Here is a 23,228-nt window from a genome sequence, read left to right on the forward strand (position 1 = left end):
TTTTCATCCTAGGTAATAATCGTAACTTGTATGTTTCTTCGAATGAGTATCTAACTCTTGGACTTCTTTACCGTAGGCGATGCTCAATCCTGCACTTGCCCTTCGTACTATGTTGGACTTTCAGTCGTAACCTACGAGTTACAAAATAAATCCTTATTGAGGACTCCTTCTTCTTCTTAGGATAAGTACTTTCCTTTATCTATTGTAACAGATTGATGGATCATGTTCTAATGACCTTTCATCGGATGATGCAACGCCTAGACTCAAGTCTCTGAGAGTCATATTCCAGAATGGAATATACCTTCCTTCATATTCTAATGTGATATAATTACATTTTAGCATATAGCATTTCTAGCTACAAGCTTCTTTAACAACGAGCGCGATGCTATTGATCGCATTGATTTCAATCTTCTGACTTAAGTCAGATGTTACATCGAACTTGGTTCTCTGAACCACGTAACAAACTTATCGTAGTCGGACTCAATTTGATATGACCACTAGGTTCGGAATAACAATCATCTCATTAGTCATTACCGAAACGATGGTAACGACATACTTGAATAAAAACAGAAAATCAATCACTAGCTTCTTGGTAACCTTGTGACTTTCCCTGATCCAAGCGTGAGTCCTGTGCTTCCAGTAGTATAGATCTCTACTACTATTCACGCCTACTCATACTCATCCCAAGTATTGTCTCGCAGTCCCCAAGTCCTAAAATCATCAAACAATTTAACACATACGAATGTATCCAATTAATCATAAAATTTTTCCTAGACTCTACTAGGACTTCTTCCATGCGTATCTTCAATCATCAATTCTACTTCAACTCGGTTGGTGATGGAAATTCCAGACGATGGGACAACTTCAAGACTTACACCCATCGTTCCATCATCCTGCCAATCGAAGGTGTACTTCAGACGTACCGTACTCCTCTAAACGTTCCCTTATTTTATCATACATATTCTAACGGCAAGATACCACTCTTACGATATCTTCCAATAGGTGTCATTCACTATCATAAGCCTTTCATCTCCTCCATATACTCAATTCTCTACGAGTCTTCATCATAACGTTTTGTACACCCAAGTAGACGTTCGGTGTACCGGGCGAGAATTGTAACGACGTAAATTTTAAAACAATTTTTCATTTTTCAAACATAATAAAACTCATATAATATTCTCAAAATCTCATGTATCAATGTCATCACAATAAAACATATCCCAAAATCTCAAATACATAATACTCCATCAGTGTGTACAAATCATGCCGGCGCCTTCCCGCGATCCTCGCTAGTACCTGAAATACATATCACATAACACGGTAAGCATAAATGCTTAGTGAGTTACCCAAAATACTACATACAACACATAAGCCACTCAAGGCTATAGCTCTACGAGGCCTTCCGGTCAATGTGTCTTAGGGGCCTTCCAGTCCCACAATCCGAGTAGACCTTCCGGTCCTACTCTGTCGAACTTCCGATCCGTACCATACTGACCTTCCGGTCCATACACTGCTGACCTTCCGGTCCATACCCTGTTGACCTTCCGGTCCATACACTGCTGACCTTCCGGTCCATATCATGCTACTCATAACATACATAACATATACATATCACATAGCAACATATATCACATACTCGTCATAGCACATAAGACCTTCCGGTCACACATAATTACCACTATAGGTAGGGTATAGTGAGAAGACTCACCTCGGGTAATCTCGAAAAGTCTCAAACTCGAAATACTGGTCTAGCCTCCGCCTAATCACATAAAATAATTTGCCTCTAATTAACAACGATTCTCAAAGGCTAGACTAATCCCTTCCTATAATCTCTCAGAAGGGGAAAACACCATTTTACCCCTCCAATGGTCCAAATGTCCAATTATTGACCAAACCCTAAAAGTCAATGAAAGTCAACAGAGGACAGTACGCGGGGCGTACCCCGGCTATCCGGAATCGGGGGTCTCAACCCCTACACTGCGCGTTCTGAGATTTACGCCCAACGTAAGTCTCAGTTTCATGCTCTTAATTTTTTTGGTCTGAATCGCTTTAGATACAAGCTCATATTCCAGATCTAGTCCTTCTAATGCCTCTTAACCCATAAAGTCGAAACCTTTAAGCCTTTGCATGGCTGTAAAGGTTACCAATCACTCCAAACACTTATCCTCTTTCCTCATTAAGCCCTTATCTCATACATGACTCAATATTAACGATCAAGATTGGATTTTGATGGATCTACAACACATTTTATACTGGAATGGGGCAGATCGAGGCTTATGGAGACCATTTACTCATAAAGTCTTCATCTGTGGGACAAAAACCCTAAAAATGGTCCATAAAGCACAAATCCAAAAAGGTTAAGAAAGCTTTGAGCTTTTTACCTATAAATGATGCTCCAACCTCTGTAAAGCTCAGATCCAAGGCTTGCACTTCAACTCTAGCTTCTACAATGGCCTTTCTTCTCTTCAAAATCTCACAAGAACACTTTATCAAGCTCAAATACACACACACACAAGTTTAGAACGAAGGTTTAGCTCTTTTAGGGTTTCACTCTCTGGAAATGGTGGCTGGGATGGAGGCCATAGCATTCCTTTTATAGTGCTCATGTCTCATTTAGGGTTTTAAGTCTGGGCCCATTACGCCCAGCATAAACTAAGGTACGCCCAACGTACCTGGGTAGAGTCTGCGTAAAAATCACGGCCATGGATACGCGCAACGTACTCTTCAGTACGCCCAGCGTACCCACTTGTCGCTATTTCCTATTTTGGGCTAATTTCGACAACTTGGAAAATAAGAAGGGTTAAAGAGATATACCTGAATTTCGGGGTGTTACAATTCTCCCCCACTAGAATCAGACTTCGTCCTCGAAGTCTCCTGCCGTAAATAACTCTGGATGCTGCTCCCGCATCTCCGACTCCGGCTCCCAGGTCAGCTCGGACCCTCTCCGGTGTTGCCACTGGACCTGAACCAGGGGTACATCCTTGTTCCCCAGAACCTTGATCTTCTGATCCAAGATTGCGATCGGCCTGTCAATGTAATTCAGGCTCGAATCCACCTGAATATACTCTAGCGGAACTACTGCCGTCTCATCGACTATACACTTCCTCAACTGAGATACGTGGAATGTATCATGAATCTGGCTCAACTCTTCAGGTAGCGCTAAACGGTATGCTACCTTACCCACTCTCGCGGTCACCCTGAACGGACCTATGTATCGGGGCCCCAGCTTGCCCCTCTTTCTGAATCGGATCACACCTTTCCAAGGAGATACCTTCAGGAGTACGAAGTCCCCAACCTGGAACTCGAGCTCGGATCGCCGCCTATCCGCATAACTCTTCTGGCGGCTCTGGGCGGTTAGTAACCTCTGTCTGACCTCCTATATCTGCTCAGTCGTCTTAAGCACTATCTCAGTGCTACCCATCACTCGCTGCCCTACCTCTCCCCAACAGATGGGAGTCCGACACCTCCTCCCATATAAAAGCTCAAAGGGAGGCATACCAATACTCGAATGGTGGCTGTTGTTATAAGAAAACTCAGCCAAAGGTAGGTATGTATCCCAACTTCCACCGAAGTCCATGACACATGCTCGAAGCATGTCCTCAAGCGTCTGAATCGTCCGCTCACTCTGTCCATCCCTCTGGGGGTGGTAAGCAGTACTGAAGTGCAATCTCGTACCCAACTCCTCATGGAACTTCTTACAGAACTTGGAGGTGAAACGTACATCTCGGCCTGACACAATCAAGATCGGCACTCCATGCCGCAACAACACCTCTCTCACATATATCTCTGCCAGCCTCTCTGCAGAAGAGCTCTCATTGATGGCAAGGAAGTGAGCACTCTTCGTCAGCCGATCCACAATCACCCAAATTGCATCAACACCCCTTGTGGTCCTCGGCAATTTGGTGATGAAATCCATAGAAATCTGTTCCCACTTCCACTGGGGAACCTCTAGCGGCTGCAACTTGCCATGCGGACGCTGGTGCTCGACCTTAACCCGGCGACATGTCAAGAACTTCTCTACTACCCATGCAACATCCCTCTTCATACAGGGCCGCCAGTAGTCTCTCTTCAGGTCCAAATACATCTTAGTGGCCTCGAGATGGATCAAGAATCTCGATCTATGCGCCTCCTCCATCAGATTGCTACGTGCCCTACCCGTATACGGCACCTAAATCCGACCACGAAAGGTCATAAGTCTTCGGCTATCCGTCACAAACTCGGATACCTGTCCAATCACCCGCTCCCTCTTATAGTTCTCCGGTCTCACAGCCTCTGCCTGGGACTCTCGAATGGTATCCAACACCGGAGTCATCACCGTCATCCTCATACATATATCTCGAATCGGGGCACTCTCCGCCCTACGGCTCAAAGCATCTGCTACCACGTTAGCCTTGCCCGGGTGGTACAGGATCTCACAGTCGTAATCCTTTACCACATCCAACCATCTCCTCTGGCGCATATTCAGGTTGGGCTGATCCATCAGATACTTCAAACTCTTGCGGTGCGTGTATATGGTATACCGAACCCCATACAAATAATGACGCCATATCTTGTGGGCGAACACCACTGCCCCCAACTCCAAATCGTGGGTGGGATACCTCGTCTCATGAGGCTTCAGCTGCCTCAATGCGTAAGCTATCACGTTGTTGAATAATAAAAGTGACCCTCTTGAACTTGGTCTACCGCAATCATCAAGGAACCGCAGTCAACTCTTATCAGCAACCTCATCCGAAGTCATCATCAACCGCAGTTCCTCTTTCTAGTTTACTTAGTTTAAACTTTATCTACTTTTGTTAGAATACTATCTTTTGTCCAGTATGCCTTGCATGGCTACTCATAGATAGCTGATCCATTGTAATATTTGAGTCTCTATAAATAGAGCTCAATCTTTCTCATTCAATACAACTCTTACATATATCTCTCTTACATCTATCTGATTACGCATCTTAAATCTCATATCTTATTCTATTACTCTCTTCTTCTTACTCTCAAAGTTCACTTGAATATAACAAGAATATTATCTCTCTTAGGAGCAAGTCATTCGTGACTTAATCGCTAAGTTTGATCTCACCTACTAACTTGGTCTGAATGCATTCCTTGTTATGAATCAACTTATGTGTATACTTGATATAAAACCTGCTGTCATTTATATTTCCTTACATTTCCGCAACTAACTCTCTAATTATCTAACTCATTAACTTATTATTATTGTTGAGCTTTTAGATCCTTTGAGATAAACTATTCCGCAACTATACTTGTTCTAACGTTTGTTCAAGTGTGTCTCAAGTTTTTCACTCAACAATTGGTATCAGAGCCATAGTGGTTGCTTTTTGAAGCAAAACTCTGATTTTCAAAAGGCCTTCTATACCACTGAAGCTCATTTCTTAAAAACAAAAAAAAACTTTTCAAAAAAGAAAAAGAAAAATGGCACAAGCGTTATCTCTTAATGTTTCCAACAGTGTTGGTGGTTCAAATCGAGCCCCAATATTGGTGGCAAATGAATATCATCACTGGTCTCAGAGAATGGAAAGATACTTAAGGAGACTTGGTAGAGATGTATGGCGGTCCGTAGAAGAAGGACCACATGTCCATGTTCTTACACCAGTTCAAACTGACAGCGCCACAGCCAGACTAGGAGGAGGTCAACCAGTCATGAACTGTCCCACTAAAGATGACCTTGATAAAATGGAAAATGATGTTGTTGCTTTTTATGAAATATCTTGTGGAGTTGCTCCTGACAACTTCGACATTATCATAAACTGCAAATCAACAAAAGAGATCTGGGAAGTTCTCAAAAATTTGTATGAAGGCTCAGAACAAGCTCAAGATAAGAAACTCACGACTGCACTCAATGAGTTCAACAATTTCAAAGCTCATACTGGCGAAAGTTTGGAAGACTCCTTCAAAAGGTTCAACTTGATAGTCACTAAGTTATCTAATGCTGACACCATCCGCAGTAACCATGAAACAAACCTTCAGTTTCTCAATGGTTTGGGAAGACATTGGACTACTGATAAGATGATAGTTCAAGGGGACAGGAAGATTCATTCTTTGTCTCTCTACAAGCTTTACGGAGAATTGCAAGCACAAGAATCCACCGTACTCAAAGACTGTGCTGACTTCGGAGGACCACTTGCTCTTATAGCACAAGCTCCACATAATCAATCCTACTCTCCCTCGTATGACACTTCTCCGCAGTCATACGAATCCGACTCAGAGGATGATGATGAAGAAGAATTTCAGAAGGCTATTGCTCTTGTTAATCAACAGTTCAACCGGCTACCACCTTCTTCATTTCGTAAGAATTAGCAGTTCAAAAAACCTCCATTCAACCGTAACTTCAACCCGCAGAATAACCACTCTCGATATCCCAAAAGTTCTCATCCACCACCGCAATCTCAAAATACTTAACCAAAGGAGGCACCGCAGTCCATCCAAACCACTGACTCCGGTACTCCCTTAGAAGACAAAAGTGATTTTTTGATTTGTCACAAGTGCAACAAAGAGAATCATTTTGCAAAAGATTGCAAGGCAAATGTAGTGAAAGACTAAGCATTCTACCTGAGAATGGCTCAGGAATTGGAAGAAAAGGAAAAGGCTAGGGCATACGTAGCCCATGTCAAAAGAGACCATCAAGTTTGGTCATCCGGAGATGAAGAAGAAGCCATCAGCAACGTCAAAGGAAAAGGCAAGATCTGCATGCTGGCAACTGCGGACAATACATACAATTGGGGTTGGTCCAATGGGTATCCTACCACAAAGGATGCCTCACCCCGGTTCAACAAAGATCGACTGTATGTCCCTCCAGACCGAGAATTTCATTTCCCAGTCAATGACAAAACATTTCCTGAAGATATCAAAGCTCACTTTGGTAGACTTCACGATCTGAGTAACAATTGTGTTATCGAGGAAATTCTACATGAATTTTCTAATCCTATAGATAGCACAACCCTTCCCAGTTCTTAGACTTCATCAGTTGCTGATGAGGAAATTGTTTTGGAAGGTCCTGAAGTCTGAATGGACTTCCCTTCTCTGCCATCAGAGCGTAGTATCCCTTAATGCAGTCAGGGACCGTAGTCTGTCCATCTATCTTCCATCAACTATCCCACCAATGTATCTACTCAGACTTATTCTGCGATTGTTCAAAACTCTGAATCGCAGACCTTAGTAAAAAGTACCGTGACCATCCAACCAATTCATCATGAATTGCCAATCGAAAATTTTGAAGTTGGTCAACGTTCCTTGAATCCAGAACTCTCCAGTTCGGATGAATCAAGTGCTAATTTTTGAAAATTACCAAATGTTTCAAGGAAACCACAACTACATGTCACTAACTGTTGTTCTCCTAAAACCGAGGCAAAAGGGCTTTCAAAGAAGAAATTCGATCCCGTGGCAAAAATCGGGAAAATCTTTCAAAACAAAAACGATTTGTCAAAATTCCTAAGTCTAGGAGTCGAGAAAAACTTGTTTTCTCAAATTATCTGCCCAAAAACTCTGCAGTCAAGAAAACAACGAAAAAGGAATATACAGTTTCTAAATCCATTCCGATTTCATCTGACACAACCCAAAAGAAAGTAAAGTCTTTTCGAAGCAGAGGTTTTCAAATTTATTCCTCAGATGATCCAAAATGGAAGGGTATTTTTCCAACTCCAACACTCTTAAAGTCACCTCAAAGTTTTAAGAAATCACTTCACAAAAGGTCTACACGTGCTTGTGCAACTGCAAAATCTTCTTTTTCAAATCCTACTGTCCGATCTCACAACCCTCGGACTGGTCACAAGCATACTCCCTCACACAGAACTGGTCACAAGCGTACTTCCTCACGAAAACCGTTGACTAAACAAAATGTCAGAACGAATGATCAATGTTCTGTTCGCAAGTGTCAGTGTCAAAAGATTTCTTCTCATGTCAAATCACGTGTTCCTAAAAAACCTCGTAACTTTTCTCAATCTCACAAAACTCCAAAAAATCACAAACACCCAGGACTAGGTCTAAAAGTTGACATAAAACCTGTCCCTGCAACCTCGTATCATGCATCAATTAAGAATTCATATGTTGCCCCGGGCTCCAAACTGGTTTGGATGCCTAAACTAACCGTATAACTCTCAGGCCTTGTGCAAGGAGGAACAAGAAGAAGAATGGTTAATCGACAGTGCCTGCTCCTTGCACATGACCGGAAGGTTAGAATACCTTCGAGATTTCAGGCCAATTTGTAACGGTGGAAATGTCACATTCGGCAACAATGCGAATGGGATAATCCGAGGTTATGGTGTTCTTACTACGGGAAACTTCTCTATTCAAAAGGTTGCTTATGTAGAAAGCCTTAAACACAATCTCATCAGTGTTGGCCAACTATGTAAGGCAGGACATCGAGTTGAATTTGATGACCAATTTTGCTATGTAATGACAAGCGATAGTGTTGAGAGAAAATTTTTGAGACACACTTGAACAAACGTTAGAACAAGTAGATTGCGGAATAGTTAATCTCGAAGGATCTAAAAGCTCAACAATAATATTAATAAGTTAGAGTTAGATAGTTAGAGAGTTAGTTGCGGAAAAGTAAAGAAATAGAAATGACAACAATTGTTATATCAAGTATACACATAATTTGATTCATAACAAGGAATGCATTCAAACCAAGTTAATAAGGAATATCAAACTTAGTGATTAAGTCACAAAAGACTTGCTCCGAAGAGAGGTTATAATCAGTTGTGTTCTAGTAATATTTGAGAGTAAGAAGGGATGAGTAATAGAGAGATAGAAACGATAACTTCAGAGATGTGTATTCAGAATAGTGTTCATCCGTTATGAATACAAGAGAATGAGATCTATTTATAGAGACTCATGAAGTACACTAGATTACATCTCTATGAGTAGCCATGCAAGACATATTGGACGATAAAGAGTATTAAAATAAAGACAAGTAAAGTAATCTAGTAAAGTGACTGCGGTAGGTAGACTCCGGATGCGGTTGCTGATAAAGGAGCTTGACTGCGGGTGCTTGCTGATGAAGGAGATTGACTGCGGGTGCTTGACGGCTGCGGTAGCTGAAGTTCAAGAGGGTCACTTATTATGATTCAACAATTTCCCCCTAAGTGACCTCTTTAACTTTTGTTCAACTATCAAGTTTGAGGAACTTAATCAAGATCCCCCAAAACTTCCTAATGTTTTCCAGCCAGACGATTCTCCTTAAGATCTCAAACTTGACTTCTGCATTAGTGTGCTTCGATCTTTCAACTGCGGTTCGGCAGATGTCAAGTTGCTTTCCTGGTGAGGCGATGCATGACAGTCATAGGAATGAAGTATTTGACATTATCGATCTTCCTTTTGAAAATGACTCCAAGTTCAGGAAAGTTGGTTGCACCTAAGGATCTTTGTTGATAGCCTTCGGTAGGCATTGGTGCAGGGTCGAGTGGTGGCAGATCAAATTTCTTGGCAATGGTGGGGTAGATGTCTGCGTCGATTTTAGCAAAATCATAGAGCGTTTCCTTCAAAAAGGTATTAGCCCTTTCAAGCGCAATCTTCATTTTCTGGTGCTTCTCTGACTTGTTCTGGAATACCTTGGCAATGAGAAAGATTTCTTCCGAATTTATACAAGGGAAGTCTGCTTGGGTGCGGACATAGTCATGCTCCCTTCTAGTGAGGGTATATTGGATGTAGTCAGCCTTCATGAACTTCCGAATCTTGTAGTTCTTGACTGCGGATGGTCTATCGTTAGACCATATATTCTCAATGGGAGAGGCATGCTTAGCATGAAAAAGACTAAGTCTCTCAAATTCCATTGGCAGTCTTTTGTGGTCTTGAAGGTTGCGGTCGAATTGCTCAAATACTGTGAAGTATTTGGCATTTGGAGAAATTTGGACATCCCAGTAGCCATCAGTAGGGGGTTCAGCATAGGTAAGGTGAGGTCTGTAATCTTCATCCAGCAGTCTGCAGTGAGGATTGATCCAAGAGTTTATCAAGGATTCGTCCATGATGGTATCAAAACCGCATTCTCTCCATATGAGCTCTGCAAGTTTAGCTACCTTCCAATCTTGTTTCCTTTGGGTGGTGGCAGGAGAGTCATTTGAGCTTGGAGAGGACATGTGCTCCACTAGGTTTTTGAAGTGAGGGGGAGTCTCTGGTTTCTCAGGATGCGGTGGAGTGTTATGAGGTGGAGTATGATGAGATGGTTGTGGTGTAAGTTGTGGTGTAGGGAATTTTTCTTTAGAGATGGGGGGGCGGGCTCTGATGTTGTGAGATGGAATGATTGGAGTGATGGACTTCATCTTCACTGTGATGGACTTCGTCTTTACTTCCCCCTCTTGAGGAATGCAACCCAGGAGCATCCTCAAGCCATTGACGTAGGCCATCGACTTTAGCATATACTTCTTGAAACTGAGCCTTCAGGGAATCCGCCAGTTGTTGATTGTTGGGAATTGTCGAGTTGAAGAGTAATCGATGAATTTCCTTGGTGAGCTGAAGAATCTCGGGACCATGGAAGTTTGAGGACAGGGATCGTTGCAGTCTATTGATTTTGGCTTGAAGAACTGAGATAGTGGACTCATACGCAGTGTGAGTCTCAGCTATCAGTTTTTGAGACTGTGTGGCTTGATCTGCAATGGCTGCTTGGAGATCCTTTTTGATTGCGGTCACCTCAGAGATGAGGCTTTCTGCAACAGCCATGAAGTCCTTGTGATCTTCTTTGCGATTGTTGTCAAGGGACCGGATCCCCATATCAACTTTGAGAGAAATTCTCTCAGCAGCCAATCGCTCAGGCATTTCCAAACGCTCTATCTGTTCGATTAATGACTGCGGTTCGGGGGCGTCTGCTGGTTGTGGTTGAGTTGTCTTGACCGCAGCTAGAATTTGATCAACTTTCGCTTGTAAGCTCATAAATTCTTTCCTTGTGATAACATTCTTCTTCTTTTTCTTCTTCTCTTTGGGTTTTGAAGTTGAATGGTGAGAGCCACTGGATTCCTCTTCTTCATCGAACATCATGAGGTCATCATCAGAAGGACTGGGCTTATTTACCTCATGAATGTCTTCATCATCAAGACCGAAGGTGGGAGCAGAACTGACTTCTATGGCGGTTCCTTCGTCTTGTGATTCACGAGCTGGTGGAGTTGGAATTGGATTTGGAGTTGGAGTTGGAGTTGCTCTGGAGGGGCCTGCACCTTCACCTGTTGCTTGAGCTTTAAGGATTGTTTCAGCCATTTTGTTCATCCAGTCTTGATTGTTCTGAATAGTGGCTACGTTATTGGCATTATTGATTGCATCTGCCCAATACTTTGCCACTGACTGGATTTCTTGCTCCTTTTGTTGTTGTTGCTTGATCTGTTGTTCCTTGCGTGCTTGGAATGCCCTTCTGAAAGCGGCATATTTCTTGATTTCTGACTCAGTTACCGGAGTGTAGCGTAACCATGAGTCGTTTGATTCATCTCCGTCAAATCCTTGGAAACGGACCGAAGTGTCCTTCGGGTCCACGGATCCTTGCATGTTTGTGCTCACCGTGCCTAAAACACCTGTTACTGATATAACCAGAGTAGGATTTCCTGAGCTTCCTTGGTCTCCTTGACCCGTAGTCAAGTTTGGCCTCAGCTCAATTCTGGCTAGGGCGGAAGAAGTGCCCTGCGGTTGAGGAGGTGTTTGAAGTGTTTGGGTTACGTTCAAGAGGATGGAGTGCAACTCCTCAGGAGAAAAGAGATGCAGTCGGGAAGCCCTGGAGACCTTAGGGCGAGCACCAATGTCATCCTCGTGGGAGTGAACTGGGGGGGGGGGGAGTCTCCACGATGTGGTGAATCAGACTCACTTTCTGAGTCTGATTGGAAAATGATAGTGGTATTGAATGGTTCTGCAGCCACCCCAAGGACTACCGGAGCCTTTTAAGAGGCTTCAGTATCGGTCCGGTCACGCATTTGGCCAGAGGTATTGGTTTTCCTTTTCTTAAGGATGACAATTGGTTGCGCATCCTCATCAGAATCACTATCAGGTGTGGGTGCGGTTGGTTTGGTTTTACGTTTCTTGGTGGGTGCGGTTCGTTTGGGAGCGTCCTTCTTGGGAGTTCATTGTTTCTTCTTGGTGGCCAATTGCTTTCTTCTTTGAGAAAGATTGGAGAGAGTAGTGGAAGAAGGGACTGCGGTACCTTCAGGGTTAATGGTTACGGATGGGTCTTGAAGAGGCGGGGTAGGAGGGTATGGGGCAATACCTTCCGTAGCCTCAATATGATCTGAGACATCAGCAGTCTCAAGACCAAGAGTGGAAAGAATGTGGGTAGGAAGTCTTCGAATTGGTCCAAAACTAGTTTGATCAGATGAGGGATTGTACCTTTTGAGATCCTTGGTGACAAAGAAATTGATGTCACTGCCCATGTCGATCCCTGCATCCGCATGGAGGTCTGAAATGCAGAGGGACCAGAACCTAGCGAAAGTGAGTTCGGTTGGGTTCTCCCTTGGGCTCTCCTTGGGAATGTATTGAAGAAAGTCGTCCCATAGGATCTGCCCGTAGTTTACGTCGTGACCTGTGAAGATACTCCACACCAGCTCCAGAAGTCTGAGTCCCATATTGTATGTGCCTCCGGTTCTGCCGGATAGACTGCGGATAACGAAGTGGCAAACAAATTGCTAGACCGCATGCAGTTGGTTTTTCTTGATTTCGCCAATTCCTTTAATCATTTTCTGATATCCCATTTGGTAAAGGGCAGAGGTAACGTCCACCATGGATGGAGAGAAAATGTTGATGGATGCATGAACAAGGAGGTTAATGGCAGAAAGAAACTTTTCTTTGGACATAATGACCAAAGATTCGTTAACCAAGTTAAGATGAACTTCTTGAAGGTTTTCGATTGGGCGATAAGCAGAGAATGCACATTTGAAAAGGGTTGAGATTGGGACAACATCTGTAAAAAGCATCGAAGGGGCCAAACAGGGGGTGATTCTTTAGAAACTTGATCATCAGCTTGATGGGAGCATTGTAGGATGAATGATCTTCAAACACTGCTCGGAAGTTGCTTGAAGCAATCGTGGGAGAGTCTGAACCAGTAGGATTCACTGATCCAGATGCCTTGGATTGTTTCTTGGAAACACCTGATTTCACCATTGTAGGAGCTTGAGAGAAAGAGTAGAAAACAGAGTGCTTGAAGGAATTTGAGAGGGAAGATTCAATGTTCAGAAAGCGTAAAGTGATTTTGGGGAAGAAGAAGGGTTTATAACGAGATGAAAATTTTACCCTAGGTAAAAGAAAGGATAAGGTAAAACGTCGTGTGGGGGGAATCTATTGAATCGGAGATTAAATCTCAGCCACATACAATGAAGCGGTTTTAAAAAAGATTTTTAAGATTTACCAAAAGAGGGTTTGCATTTAATGAAAAGTCAGACGTACATCATCACGTCAGGTCGGCTTGCGGTGATGTACATTAGAGATCCTATGATACCTCTATAATTCTTGTGATCCACAGATTCGCCTGAGGGATCAGCAGAGATCTTATATCCGAAGGCCATAGGGACCTTAGCCGAAGAACAATTGTCCATAGAATATTTCTTCAATAGTTCAGTGGTGTATTTTTCTTGATGAATGAATATCCCTTGCGGAACTTGTTTCACTTGAAGTCCTAGAAAGAAGTTAATCTCTCTATTCATGCTCATTTTGAACTTGTTGGTCATGAGCTTAGCAAATTCATCCACCATTCCTTGATCAGTCGATCCGAAGATGATATCATCCACATATATTTGTACAAGCATAAGGTGGTCACCATTTGCTTTTCTAAATAAAGTGGGATCAATTACTCCTCTTTTGTATCTGGACGAGACAAGAAATTCAGAGAGAGTTTCGTACCATGCTCTTGGGGCTTGCTTCAGACCGTAGACTGCTTTTTCAAGTTTGTAGCAGTGGTCAGGGAATTCAATACTTTCAAAGCCTGTAGGTTGCTGAAGATAAACCTCTTATTTTAATTCCCCATTGAGAAATGCACTCTTAACGTCCATTTGGTGTACCTTGACGTTTTTTTGGGCTGCGTATGCTAAGAAGATTCAATTGGCTTCCATTCGTGCCACCGGAGCATACGTTTCATCATAGTCAACACCTTCAAGTTGACTGTAGCCCTTTGCAACTAGCCTTGCCTTGTTTCTGACTACCGCACCAGATTCATCCAGCTTGTTTTTGAATACCCATCTAGTACCAACAATGGTGTGACAGTATGGCTTCGGGATGAGCTTCCACACTTTGTTTCTTTTGAATTCTTCTAGTTCTTCTTGCATTGCGGATATCCAGTCAGGTTCTAGTAATGCTTCTTTGATCGTTCGGGGCTCAACTGAGGACATAAATGATGCATAGTGACAATGATCAGATAAGTCCTTGGACGATCGAGTCTGGATGCCTGCGGATGGGTTGCCAATGATTTGAACTGGTGGGTGGTCCTTCGTCCATACGTGAAGACGGGGTTGTAGATGATCAGAAGCTGCGGTAGAGGGAATATCTTGAATATCAGAAGAAGCTGCGGTTGGAGATGGCAGTTCCCCCTGGACTTGAGAACATCCTGCTAAGTCATCTTGGTTTGTTAGAACGAGAATGGAATTTTCTTGAGCAGTTGGGAGAGGTTCCCCCTGGATTGCTGATGGGAATTCCTCTGGAACCTGAGAAGGTTCCCCTTGGACTGCGGATGGGAGAGTGATAATCCTTGGATCGGTTCTCGTGTCAATATTCTCTATGAGTTCCTCATCTGAATCCGAAGATACGTTTGATGGTAATAATTCTTTGCAGATAGGAACTTGAGCAACATCAAGTACTGGAACCTCGACGGTTGTTGCTTGATCCGGAGTAGAGCTTTCCCCCTCAACCGGAGATGTGAAAGTATTGAGAGATGCTACTTTGGATAGGGATGGACCAGAGACATCAGCATGTTGTTGTTGAGCTGTGGGTGACACAAGAACTTCAGATAGTTTCGTCGTTTCAACAGGGTCGAAAAGATCGTCACAATTGACTTCAACTAGATTTAAAGGACCTGAAGAGGCAGGAATATCGCTTTCCATGATTGCAGTGGTTTCAGTGGATGGAGGGGCGTTACGGATGTGAGAATCATCAAATTTCACATCGAAGCTTTCAATGATTAGCCTTGTACGTCTGATGAGGACCCTGTAAGCAACTTTGTTAGTGGAATACCCAAGGAAGATGCCTTCATCAGACTTCGGTGCAAACTTGTTGAGCTGATCTCGGTTGTTGATCACAAAACATCTACACCCAAAGATGTGAAAGAAGCGAACATTTGGATTGCGGTTGTTAAGACCCTCATTCGGTGTTTTATTGAGGCGTTTGCACACAATGCTTCGGTTTTGTACAAAGCATGCGGTTGCTACAGCTTCAGCCCAGAAGTAGAGAGGAAGGTGTGCGAAGTTGAGCATGGATCTGGCTACTTCTACAAGTGTGCGGTTCCTTCTCTCCACTACTCCATTTTGTTGTGGTGTATAAGGAGCTGAGAAGTTATGAGTGATACCTTTGGAAACCAAGAAACTGTTGAGAAGATGATTAGTAAACTATGTTCCATTATCACTGCGGATACGTCTTACTGGAAGCTTGATCTGAAGTTCTATTTCCTTGATGAAATTGATGAGAATCTGCGGTGTTTCTGACTTGAGTCATGGGGTGACTTGCTTTGGATTGCTTTCCACACTCACAAGCCGGACAGAGAGTATCATTGCTGAATTTGAGAATAGGGAGACCTCTGACTAGTTCTCAAGTGACCAAATTGTTGATGTACCTGAAGTTGAGATGAGCTAGCTTGCGGTGCCATAGCCAGCTGACTTCGGATACGGCTTTGGATAGGAAGCACAACTGCGGTCTACCAATGATCAGAGAGACATCCAAAGGATACATTGTACCTTCGGATCGGGATTTGATCAGACATGTGTTCCTATCACTTGTCATTACGTAGCAAAATTGATCATCAAATTCAAATCGATGTCCTGCTTTACATAGTTGGCCAACACTGATGAGATTGTGTTTAAGGCTTTCTACATAAGCAACCTTCTAAATAGAAAAGTTCCCCGTAGTGAGAACACCGTAACCTCGGATGACTCCATTCGCATTGTTGCCGAATGTGACATTTCCACCATTGCATATTGGCCTGAAATCCCGAAGGTAGTCTAACCTTCCGGTCATGTGCAAGGAGCAGGCACTGTCAATTAACCATTCATCTTCTTGTTCCTCCTTGCACAAAGCCTGAGATTTACACGGTTAGTTTAGGCATCCAAACTAGTTTGGAGCCTGGGACAACAGATGAATTTCCGAATGATGCATGGACCGAGATTGTAGGGACGGGTCTCTTGTCAACTTTTAATCCTAGTCCTGGGTGTTTGTGTAGATTTGGAGTGTTGTGAGTTTTTGAAAAATTACGAGGTTTCTTACTCTGACTAGATTTGACATAGGATGAATCCTTCTGACAACTACACTGACATTTGCAAAAAGAAATTTTGTCTTTTGATATGACACTATGCTTGGTCAGCGGTCTAAAGGATGAATTGGACTTGTTACCGGTCTGAGGTTGGTAATCCCTGACATGAGTGTTGTTGGGTGTTGAAAAAGTTTGTTTTTGAAAAGGTTTAGCACGTGTAGGTCTCTAAGTTCTTTTTGGTGGAGTTGGTAGAATACCCTTCCACTTTTTGAAATTCTGACATGACTTTAAAAGTGTTGGAATAGGTAAGATACCCTTCCATTTTGGATCATCTGAGGAATAGACTTGAAAACCATTGTTTTGAAAAGACTTTACACCCTTTTGATTTTTCTAAGATGAATTTGGAATGACTGATGAAACTTGACATTCCTTTTTGTGTGTTTTCTTGATAGGAGAGTTTTTTGAAAAGTAGTGTGAGAAAACAAATTTTTCTGGACTTTTGGATTTTGGAAATCTAACATGCTTCTTGTTTTTCGAAAAAGTTTGTCTATTTGTGCCACGGGATCGAATTTCTTCTTTGAAAGCCTTTTTAGCTAAGGATTTTGGTGAACCGCAGTCTCTGTTGTTCAACCGCGGTTTCCTAGAACCCTTTAAAAATTTGTGAAAACGAGGGCTTGAGTCATCAGAACTTGAGGATTCAGGGATTTGAGAGCATATACCCACTTCAAAGTTTTCTATGGGTAATTTGTGATGAATTGTTTGAAGAGTGGCATAACTTTTGTTCGAAGACTGCGGTAGGGATGACTTGACTACCGCAGAGTAAGTCTTAGTGGGGACTTCAGTGGGACATTTGTGGCACTTTTGACTACAGTGTGAGACACTGCGGTCTGAGGACGGAGATGGAAAGTCTTTCGAGACTTCGGGGCCCTCAATAACAATCTCTTCATCAACTACGGATGAGGTTTGAGAATTTGGATAAATGGTGCCACAGATAGGAATTTGATCACATGTGTGACCCGAAACCTGAGGCACAATTTCCTCAATGACACAATTATTGCTTAGATTATGCAGTCTACCGAAGTGAGTTTTGATATCTTTGGGAAAGGTCTTTTCATTGACTGGGAAATGAAATTCTCGGTCTGGAGGGACATACAGTCTGTCTTTGTTGACCCGGGGTGAGGAATCCATTGCGGTAGGATATCCATTTGACCAACCCCAATTGTATGTATTGTCTACGGTTCCATTGTTTACCAAATTTTCAATAGCTTCACTTTCATTAAACAATTTTTCAACTAAGAGATTTAAGCGTACAATTTCACTCTGAGCTAAATCTCTCTGGTTCAAAGCTATCTCTAATTAGGTTTCACTCAACATTCTTGCATCTTTTTCTAACTCTAAGTCCTTCTCTAACATAGCCATTTTGAGTCTTTTGTTATCCAGTCGTCCTCTCACGTGGAACATCTCTTGGGACGCAATGTTCTTCTCATACAAGGCTTTATTATAGTCTGTAAGGACGGCAGCACACGTGTGATTAAGATCATCTATGTAGGGTTGACAGTCATGCATGCTAAAGTTTAGAGTTTGGATCATAAGTTTTACTTGTTCGACGATGCTTAGAGTTCCATCCTTTGCCATGTAGCAGTAGTTTTTGTTCAGCATTGTAGACCCATCATCATCCGCAGTTGCCAGCATGCAGATTTTCCCTTTTCCTTTGACACTGCTGATGGCTTCATCTTCGTCTCCGGATGACCAAACTTGATGGTTTCTTTTGACATGGGCTACGTATGACCTTGCCTTTTCCTTATCTTCCAACTATTGAGCCATTTTAAGGTAGAATGCTCTGTCTTTTACTACATTGGCCTTACAAGCTCTTGCAAAGTGATTTTCTTTGTTGCATTTGTGACAAATTACAACATCAGTCTTGTCTTCTGAGGGAGTACCGGAGTCAGTGGTTTGAATAGACTGTCGTGCCTCCTTTGGTTGATTATTTTGAGATTGTGGTGGTGGATGAGAACTTTTGGGATATCGAGGATGATTATTCTGGTTACTGAAGTTACGGTTGAATGGAGGCTTGTTGAACTGTTGATTCTTGCGGAAGGGAGGAGGTGGTAGACGGTTGAACTGTTGGCTAACCAGAGCAATAGCCTTCTGAAATTCTTCTTCATCGTCATACTATGAGTCAGCTTCGTATGACTGCGGTGGAGTGTCATACGAGGGAGAGTAGGACTGATTGAGTGGGGCTTGTGCTATGAGAGCAAGTGGTCCTCCGAAGTCAGCACAGTCTTTGAGTACGGTGGATTTTTGTGCTTGCAGTTCACCATAGAGCTTGTAGAGTGACAAAGAATGAATCTTTCTATCGCCTTGGACCATCATCTTAGCCGTAGTCCAATGTATTCCCAAACCATTAAGAAACTGAAGATTTGTTTCATGGTTATTGCGGATGGTGCCCGCATTGGATAACTTGGTGACTATCTGGTTGAACCTTTTGAAGGAGTCTTCCAAGCTTTCACCGGTATGAGCTTTGAAGTTGTTGAACTCATTGAGTGCGGTAGTAAGCTTTTTGTCTTGTGCTTGTTCTGAGCCTTCATACAAATTCTTGAGAACTTCCCAGATCTCTTTTGCTGATTTGCAATTTATGATAATATCGAAGTTGTCAGGAGCAACTCCACATGAGATTTCATAAAAAGCAACAGCATCATTTTCCATTTTATCGAGATCATCCTTGGTGGGACGGTTCATGACTGGTTGACCTCCTCCTAGTCTGGTTGTAGCGCCGTCAGTTTGGACTGGTGTAAGGACTGGGACATGTGGTCCTTCTTCTACGGATCGCCATACATCTCTACCAAGTCTCCTTAAGTATCTTTCCATTCTTTGTGACCAGTGATGGTATTCATTTGCTACCAGTATTGGGGCCCGATTAGAACCACCAACACTGTTGGAAACATTCAGAGATAACGATTGTGCCATTTTGAAGTTGTTTTTTTTAAGAAATGAGCTTCAGTGGTATAGAAGGCCCTTTGAAAAATCAGAGTTCTGTTTTCAAAAATCAACCACTATGGCTCTTATACCAATTGTTGAGAGAAAAACTTTGAGACACACTTGAACAAACGTTAGAACAAGTAGATTGCGGAATAGTTAATCTCGAAGGATCTAAAAGCTCAACTATTAATAAGTTAGAGTTAGATAGTAAGAGAGTTAGTTGCGGAAAAGTAAAGAAATAGAAATGACAACAATTGTTATATCAAGTATACACATAAGTTGATTCATAACAAGGAATGCATTCAAACCAAGTTAATAAGGAAGATCAAACTTAGTGATTAAGTCACAAAAGACTTGCTCCAAAGAGAGGTTATAATCAGTTGTGTTCTAGTAATATTTGAGAGTAAGAAGGGATGAGTAATAGAGAGATAGAAACGATAACTTCAGAGATGTGTATTCAGAATAGTGTTCGTCTGTTATGAATACAAGATAATGAGCTCTATTTATAGAGACTCATGAAGTACACTAGATTACATCTCTATGAGTAGCCATGCAAGACATATTGGACAATAGAGAGTACTACAATAAAGACAAGTAAAGTGACTGCGGTAGGTAGACTCCGGATGTGGTTGCTGATGAAGGAGCTTGACTGCGGGTGCTTGCTGATGAAGGAGATTGACTGCAGGTGCTTGACGGCTGCGGTAGCTGAAGTTCAAGAGGGTCACTTTTTATGATTCAACAGATAGAAGCACATGTATGATCAAATCCCGATCCGAAGGTACTATGTATCCTCTGGACGTCTCTCTGATCATAGGAAAACCGCAGTTATGCTTCCTATCCAAAGTAGTATCCGAAGTCAGCTGGCTATGGCACCGCAAGCTAGCCCATCTCAACTTCAGATACATCAACAATTTGGTCACCGGAGAACTAGTCCGAGGTCTTCCAATCCTCAAGTTCAGCAATGATACTCTCTGTCCTGCATGTGAATGTGGAAAGCAATCCAAAGCAAGTCATCCTATGGTGATTGATTCCTCAATTTCTGAACCACTGGAGCTCCTGCATATTGATCTCTACGGTCCATCTACCGTAGCCAGTCTTCATCACAAGAAATACATACTGGTTATAGCTGATGACTTCACACGGTTCACATGGGTCTCTTTCTTAAGACTCAAATCAGAAACTCCGTCGATACTGATCAATTTTATCAAGGAAATTGAACTTCAGATCAAGTTACCAGTACGACGCATCCAAAGTGATAATGGAACCGAGTTTACCAACCATCTCTTAAAGAGTTTCTTGGTTTCAAAGGGCATCACTCACAACTTCTCAGCTCCCTACACACCGCAACAAAATGGGGTAGTAGAGCGAAGGAACCGCACTCTAGTAGAAGCAGCCAGATCTATGCTCAACTTCGCACACCTTCCTCTCTACTTCTGGGCTGAAGCAGTGGCCACAGCTTGCTTTGTGCAGAACCAAAGCATTTTGTGCAAGCGTCTCGGTAAAACACCGTATGAGGGCCTTAACAACAGAAAGCCAAATGTCCGATTATTCCATATCTTTGGGTGTAGATGTTTCGTAATCAACAACATAGACCACCTTAATAAATTCGCACCGAAGTCTGATGAAGGCATCTTCATTGGCTACTCAACAAACAAAGTTGCTTACATGGTTCTCATTCGACGCACAAGGCTAATAATTGAAAGCTTCGATGTCAAATTCGATGACTATTACATCCGCAACTCTGCTCCATCAACCGAAACCACAACAATCCTAGAAAGTGATATTCCTGCCTCTTCGGGTCCACTCAACCTAGTTGAAGTAAACTATGATGATCTCTTCGACCCTGTAGAAACAGCCAAGTTATCCGAAGTTCTTGTGTCCCCAGAAGCTGTACATCAGCATGCTGACGTATCTGGTCCTACTCCTTACGATGAAGTATCTCTAAATACTTCCACCTCGCCGGTTGAGGGGGAAAACTCAACTCCGGACCATACAACAACCATCGAGGTTCCAGTTCTAGAAGATGCAGCTCCAATCCCTTTCCGCAGAGGATTTCAACCATCAAACGTGTCTTCGGACTCGGATGATGAAAACATAGAGAACATTGACACAAGAACATAATCGAGAATTATCATGCTCCCATCTGAAATCCAGGGGGAACCTTCTCAGGATCAGGGCAAACTCCCATCTTGCAATCCAGGGGGAACCTTCACCATCTGCCCAAGAAAACTCTGATCCCACCTTTCCAATTCAAGACAATTCAGCAGGTTGTTCTCAAGTCCAGGGGGAACTGCCATCTCCAACCGCAGAGTCTTCTGATATTGAAGACATTCCCTCTACCACAGCTGCTTATCATCTGCAACCCCGTCTACACGTATGGACGAAGGACCACCCACCAGGTCAAATCATCGGCAACCTATCCGCAAGTATCCAGACTCGATCTTCCAAGGATTTATCTGATCACTGTCACTACGCAACCTTTATGTCCCCGGTCGAGCCCCGAACGATCAGAGAAGCATTACTAGAACTAGACTGGATATCCACAATGCAAGAAGAGCTACAAGAATTCAAAAGAAACAAAGTGTGGCAGCTCGTTCCGAAGCCTCAAGATCACACTATTGTTGGTACTAGATGGGTGTACAAGAATAAGTTGGATGAATCCGGTGCGATCGTCAGAAACAAGGTAAGGCTAGTTGGCAAGGGATATAGTCAACTTGAAGGTATTGACTATGATGAAACGTATGCTCCGGTGGCACGAATGGAAGCCATCCGAATCTTTTTAGCATACGCAGCTCACAAGAACATCAAAGTATATCAAATGGATGTGAAAAGTGCTATTCTCAACGGTGAATTAAAAGAGGAGGTTTATCTTCAGCAACCTCCGGGCTTCGAAAGTCTTGAATTTCCAGACTACTGCTACAAGCTTGAAAAAGCAGTCTACGGTCTAAAGCAAGCCCCAAGAGCGTGGTACGAGACTCTCTCTGAATTTCTTGTCTCATCCGGATACAAAAGAGGAGTGATTGATACCACTTTATTTAGAAAGGCTAATGATAATCATCTTATACTTGTACAAATATATGTGGATGATATCATCTTCGGATCAACTGATCAAGGATTGGTGGATGAATTTGCTAGGCTCATGACCAACAAGTTCCAAATGAGCATGAATAGAGAGATTAACTTCTTTCTAGGGATTCAAGTGAAACAAGTCCCTCAAGGGATATTTATCCATCAGGAGAAATACACCACTGAACTATTAAAGAAATACTCAATGGACAACTGTTCTTCGGCTAAGGTCCCCATGGCCTTCAGATATAAGATATCTGCTGATCCTTCTGGCGAATCAGTGGATCACAAGACTTATAGAGGTATAATTGGCTCATTGATGTACCTCACCACAAGCCGACCAGACATTGTCTTTGCAACAGGTGTATGCACAAGGTACCAGGCTGATCCAAAAATGTCACACATGACCGCAGCCAAGCAGATTCTAAGATACTTAAAGGGCAACAAGTCTCTTGGTTTATGGTACCCCGCAGGGAATGACTTCAGCCTTCAAGCGTTCACTGATGCGGATCATGCCGGATGCAGACTAGATCGAAAAAGCACCTCCGGTGGATGTTAATTTCTGGGTGGAAGACTCGTCAGCTGGTCATCAAGAAAACAAAATTATGTGTCACTGTCTACCGCAAAAGCTGAATATGTGGCCGCAGCCAGCTGTTGTTCACAAGTCTTGTGGATGAAAACACAACTCATGGACTACGGATACAGAATGTTGCGGATACCAATTTATTGTGACTCTGAGAGTGCCATAGCGATTTCCCACAATCCAATGCAGCACTCTAAGACAAAGCATATTGAACTACGGTATCACTTCATCAAAGAC

Source organism: Lactuca virosa, chromosome 2, assembly GCF_052849685.1.
Source record: "Lactuca virosa cultivar CGN04683 chromosome 2, Lactuca_virosa_CGN04683_v6, whole genome shotgun sequence".
Classification (NCBI taxonomy): Eukaryota; Viridiplantae; Streptophyta; class Magnoliopsida; order Asterales; family Asteraceae; genus Lactuca; species Lactuca virosa.